This window comes from Capra hircus (assembly GCF_001704415.2).
Source record: "Capra hircus breed San Clemente chromosome X unlocalized genomic scaffold, ASM170441v1, whole genome shotgun sequence".
Taxonomy (NCBI): domain Eukaryota; kingdom Metazoa; phylum Chordata; class Mammalia; order Artiodactyla; family Bovidae; genus Capra; species Capra hircus.
In genome coordinates this window covers 20,214,548-20,220,433 of record NW_017189516.1, presented here as the reverse complement: position 1 = coordinate 20,220,433, position 5,886 = coordinate 20,214,548, and the positions used below count along the sequence as shown (strand labels likewise).

Here is a 5,886-nt window from a genome sequence, read left to right as displayed (position 1 = left end):
AAGTCACTCAGCCTGCTAACGGTGAGAACCCCCTCAACAATTTGCGGCCTAGTGAAAAGAAACCTGACTGTAGCCGTGGCTATGTTCCCCTTGGCTGATTCTGAGCCCTGTAACGCTGAGAAACAGCCAGCATTTTCTGTTTCCTTCTGCCCTTCGCAGCCTTGCTCCGTGGACGAGACCTAGAGGCCTCCATCCTCCCCTTAGAGGTGTCAGGACTTAGCCCCAGCGCCATCTTTGTCTCTCAGGATGGCAAGCTGCAGCGGCTCCAAGGCCGATTTCATCATCGGAGGGAGATATAAACTGGTACGGAAGATTGGGTCTGGCTCTGTCGGGGACATTTATTTGGCGATCAACATTACCAACCGCGAGGAAGTGGCAGTGAAGTTAGAATCTCAGAGGGTGACGCAATCCCAGTTACTGTACGAGAGTGAACTCTATAACATTCTTCAAGGTGGGGTTGGCATCCCCCAGATAAGGTGGTATGGTCAGGGAATGGACTATAATGTGCTAATCATGGATCTTCTTGGAGCCAGCCTTGAAGATCTTTTCAATTTCTGTTCAAGAAGCCTCAGAATGAAAACTGTACTTATGTTAGCTGACCAGATGATCAGTAGAATCAAATATGTGCATACAAAGAATCTGATACACAGAGACATTAAACCAGGTAACTTCCTGATGGGTACTGGGCAACCGTGGAAGAAGTTATTCCTTATTGATTTTGGTTTGGCCAAAAAGTACTTAGATAACAGTACAAGACAGCACATACCATACAGAATAGGTAAAAATCTCACTGGCACTGTTCTTATGCTAGCATCAATACACATCTTGGTATTGAACAGAGTCGGCAAGATGACATGGAATCATTAGGATATGTTTTGATGTATTTTAATAGAGCCAGCCTGCCATGGCAAGAAGTAAAGGCTGCAACAATGAAACAAAAATATGAAAAGATTTGCGAAAAGAAGATGGCCACACCTGTTGATGTTTTATGTAAGGGATTTCCTGTAGAATTTGCCATGGACTTAAAGTATTGCTGTGGGCTGTGCTTTGAGGAAGCCCCGGACTACATGTACTTGAGGCTGCTATTCCGCATTCTTTTCAGGACCCTGAATCACCAACATGACTATGCATCTGATTGGACAGTGTTAAAGCAGAAAGCAGAACAGCAGGCAGCCTCTTCAAGTGGGCAGGGTCAGCAGGCCCAAACCCCCAAAGGCAAGCAAACTGACAAAACCAAAAGTAAAGTGACAGGTTTCCAAGCATGATTCAAGGAACAGAAGAAGCAGAGCAGATAACTGGATCAGCGTTTGTTTCTCCCCAAATCTAGAAATTTGAGTTCATATGTACACTAGCCTGTGCTTGTTGACAACCATTTACTTGGTGTAAATGACTCAATTTCACTATAAACTGGCTCTGGTCAGCATTGATGATGTTATGTCCTGAACTGTAGCCACTCTAATTGTGAATATTAACTGAGATAGTGAAACATGGTGTCCAGGTTTCTATTCCTTTTTTTCAAGTGGAAAAGTTCACTAAATGGTTGACACATACAAATTGGTGGAGAAATTGTGCATATGAGAATTTTTCATTAAAATCTTTTATTTTGAACTATACTGCTTTGAGATCTCATATCAGAAGGAGGGCATGCACAGTCTTCAGCCACAGTTGTGATGGTTGTTAATGCATCCTGAGGGTTTATCCATCCCTGGGGTTTGCAAGTTGTTCACTTAAAACATTCTTAAAATGGTTGGCTTCTTGTTTGCAAGCCAGCTGATATGGTGGCAATCAAAAATTCCAGTGTTTGAGCATATGAAAGATTGTGCCTGCTTACTTGTGCTAGAAATAACAGCATCTTAAGTGAAGACTTAAATAAAACTTAGTGATGACTAGATTATCCTTAGGACTCTGTATTAATTATATAATGTTCTTGGTATTAATAAAAAGCATATTTGTCACAGAAGTTTAGTTAACATCTTACAACTGAACATATATATATGTTTAGATAAACGTAGTCACTGTAAACATCTACATGATTTGGAATTTGTTTTTATTTTGAAATGGGAGCTTTTTGATTTACAGATTCATTAAAAAATTGCTTCCGTAAAAAAAATTCTCTAAACTTTTACAGTTGCTTAGACAAAGTTGACAGAAACCCCTTTAGTATTTAAACACGATCTCCTAGTATGATCCTTGCCAATATCCACTGTCTTCTTTGCTTGGCTTTTTGGCAGGAGAGCTATCTGCCCTTCTCCCCCTATTCCTGTACTTTAGATTATTTGCCACGCTTCCTTCTCAAACACCTTGATTTCTTAGTTACTTTTTCCTTCCCTGCTATTTTGTGCTTCTTCTGTCCTGCCACACTCCCAGCATACTTTTTGTCCTTATGTACTCAGATTTCATGGATCTGCCTCCTTTCAAAACCACCAAGTCCTGCTCTTGCTCCTGCCAATCCCTTTCCATTTCCTCTCCAGCTTCTCAACTGTCATCTAGAACCAGATTCATTTCGTTTCACAAATGCCAACACTGACATCAGATCCTATACTGTTGCTCATCACCCTGTCTCATCCTCAGCTGCTAACTTTGTGGTGTTTGTGTTTCAGTTTCTCTTATAATCAGCTACTTTGCATGTTAATTGTATTTGTTATCCATATGGGATTCCATTCTTTGAAGTGCTTGTTCTTATTGTTCTATCCATTTGTAACTGTAGCTATTTTGTGTTTTCCTTGTTGATGACTACCTTGTTTTCTTTTTACAAACCTTTTTCCTTTCATTCCCTCTAACTGAAAGGCCCTGTCTACTGTCCTCTGCTCTTCCCTTCCTTAAGGGGATGTTCCATCCATTCTGAACACTTTTTTCCCCCTATTTTACTGACGCATATAGTGATACCTTTAGTCCTTACATTATAACTGTACCCTAGTACCATATTTTACCTATATAGAGTGACATTTCTCAAAGCTGTGCTGTTCCTTCATTCTCAATATATTATTAACTGGAATCATCACTGCCCAAATCAGATATTATTCTCCTCTTCAATATTTTTCACTCTGCAATCCTATTTTTTTCCTCTTTAAAATAGTATTTAAATGGCTTTTTTTTCAAGTTCCATATATGTCACCTAAAAGCAAATTCGTATTTTATCATGTTTGGATTATTCTGTTCTTAATGGGATTAACTGATTCCATTTTTTAACAAGTTCATTTTAGGTGCTACTGACAGATTTCATCACCTAAACCATGACATTTATCTTGTACTAGCCTTATGAAATAAAATTGCAGTTATTCCCTATTATGTAGTACATGATAATTAAACTTTCCTCTTAATGACAGCAGGCCCCTTATTTCCAACTCAAATTCATATCTGTATATCCTCCACAACTCATTTTTAACTCCAGCTTTCTTATTGTTTCCTACATAGGAAATTTCTCTCTGTGTCTAGGCTCATGATTATTTAGAGCTCTATTTAGACACAGGCTTCACCTGTACCATGAAATTGGGCCTTTATTCATTCCAATATCTAATATTCTTTTCCTTTTCTCACCCCCACCATCCCAAGAAACTCAGAACAAATAAAAACTTTCCCCCTTGAATTTTTAATTTAAAAAATTTTTGAGAGATAATACATTCACAAACTTTGAAAATCAAAAATTGTGAAAGAATACACAGTAAAATATCTCACTCTCACCTCTGGCCCCCAGTTCTCTTCCCCAGGGACTACCAATGTTAATCATTTATTAACTTCCTTCCAGAAATATTTCTCTACAAATGTTTTTAGATTGGTGGTATATGATTATTTTCCATCCCATATCTATGAAAAATCTTTAAGAATAAGAACAGTAATATATTTTATTCTTAAATTTTCTAGTGGAAAAATGGAGAAACCAGTTCAAGTACTGCCATTAATAGTTTTGTGGAGATGTTTCAGTGGGTTTGTTTTTTTAAGTGTGTCAAAAAGAGTTCAAAGAAACAGATTGTTAGTAGGAAGGAGGGAAATGGCTTGAAAACAAAAAAGAATTCAGCCTTGTTCATTAGTCACTCTAGTGAAGCAGACAACTCGTACTCAAAATGCATCAAGGTGGGCCACATAGATAGTGTCCACTTTTAAAATTCAGAGAAAATTATGTCTCCCTAAAGTTGCGGTGAGACTGTGGACTATTTTCAGAGCACTGTGCTCTTAACTGATCTATGAATCACATATATATTTTGAACTGGGACAAAGAGCACAAAGAGCCAAATTAATGGAAGAAGTGTATGTGAATAATTATTGGATTGGGAAATAAACTGGGTATTTTGAAGACATGTTCATGACTAGCAGAATGCAAACTCACAGTCATAGCTATGTTTCCAGACTTATGACTCTATTTATGTGCTCATAAGTAATTCTATGGGCTCAGAATGTTAAAGATAATTTTTTTCAGCACAGGTATTAACTTTTTACATTGAATAGTGGTAGCTATAACTAAATATTTTTGGCTCTGGTGAGTTTTGTACATATATACTAAATGAAGTACAAAGTTGGAAAAAGTTCTCAATCCATGCCTACGAATTGGGATGCTTACTATCTATAGAGTAAATGAAGTGAGGCTTGTGGATATAAAGAGTACAGCATAGGAGTGAAAGAATAGTGAAGTTTAGCAGGGATAAGACCAAGTTCTAGATTTCACTATTTTGGCCTAACCAAAAGAGGAACACAGATTGGATTTCATGATCCAATCAGTCTCAGTATTTTAAGATTTGGTATATGGTTAATAGCATAACTTATTCATTCTATTTAATGTTAAAAACCTATTGTATTTCATCTTCTACAAATCACTAGACTTCCCCTTCCAAGTGAGTTGGTACATTATTTAGGGTAAAGCTGAGCTGCTGGAAGAACTAAATGGGTACCAGATAGTCTATGTAAGTGGAGACATGCTGCCTTGTTTTAATCTCTCCTGCATATGACCTGTGTCACCTTGGAAAAATTATTTACCTGTTCTGGGCTTTAGTTTCCTCTTTTAAAAATATGCATAATAGTATCTATCTTGTATGTTTTCTGTGAGAATTAAATGAATTTATATGTATGTACATAGTTAAGTGTCACTTAGAACAGTGCCTGGCATATCTTAAAAACTATAAGTACATAGCATATAATAAGAACCATAGGAGTGTTTTCTGTCATTATCATCATCTGGATTCCCTGTGTACAACCTGGATAAGTTGCATGTAGCTCCTCTATATTTGACAACTGTTTTACTTTTGAATTTTGCCTTCTTTTTCTCCTTTTAGGAGAGAAGCATGGGATTGAAATCTTACAGTTTATAATTATTGTAAAAGCTTCATTTCACAATGAGATTCAAGAGGAATTATTCCTTGTTTCATTTTAATTAAAATGATTAATTAAAAAAAACTGGTCATATGATGACCAGGTAAACATAAAGAAAACCAAAATAGATCTCTGTGTCATGTTGCTTTGATAAATAAGAACATATTGAATAATAGAGATTGTGAACATAAGTACACTGGAAAAATAACTTACATGAGCCCACAGTTAGTTCATAAGAACAATGCCTTAAATGTGATTCATTTGGAAATGGTTTGAAGTATAGGTTAAACTTACAAGTCCTAATAGAAGTACCATGAGTAAAACCTTGAGAAGATTATTGGTTATAGTCAAATTTTACTTATACTAACTATGTTAATTCTCATCTAAATGAGAAATTCTGTGAACCTAGTCAGTGTGGGAAAGCCCTCAGCCAGAAACAAGAACACATTCTTCATTGAAAATTTCTTACTGGGAAGATAGCCTATGTATGCAGTGAATGTAGAAAGGTCTTCACTCAGAAGCCACACCTCTTTGTCCATCAGATTAGTCATTCTGTGGGAAAACCCTATGAATGCAATGAATGTG

At 36.8% G+C, this 5,886-nt stretch overlaps 1 pseudogene; it reads left to right on the top strand.

Moving 5' to 3' along the window:
- The first annotated feature begins 246 nt into the window (after positions 1-246).
- LOC102175012 lies at positions 247-1,265 on the top strand (annotated as a pseudogene).
- The last annotated feature ends 4,621 nt before the right edge of the window (positions 1,266-5,886 follow it).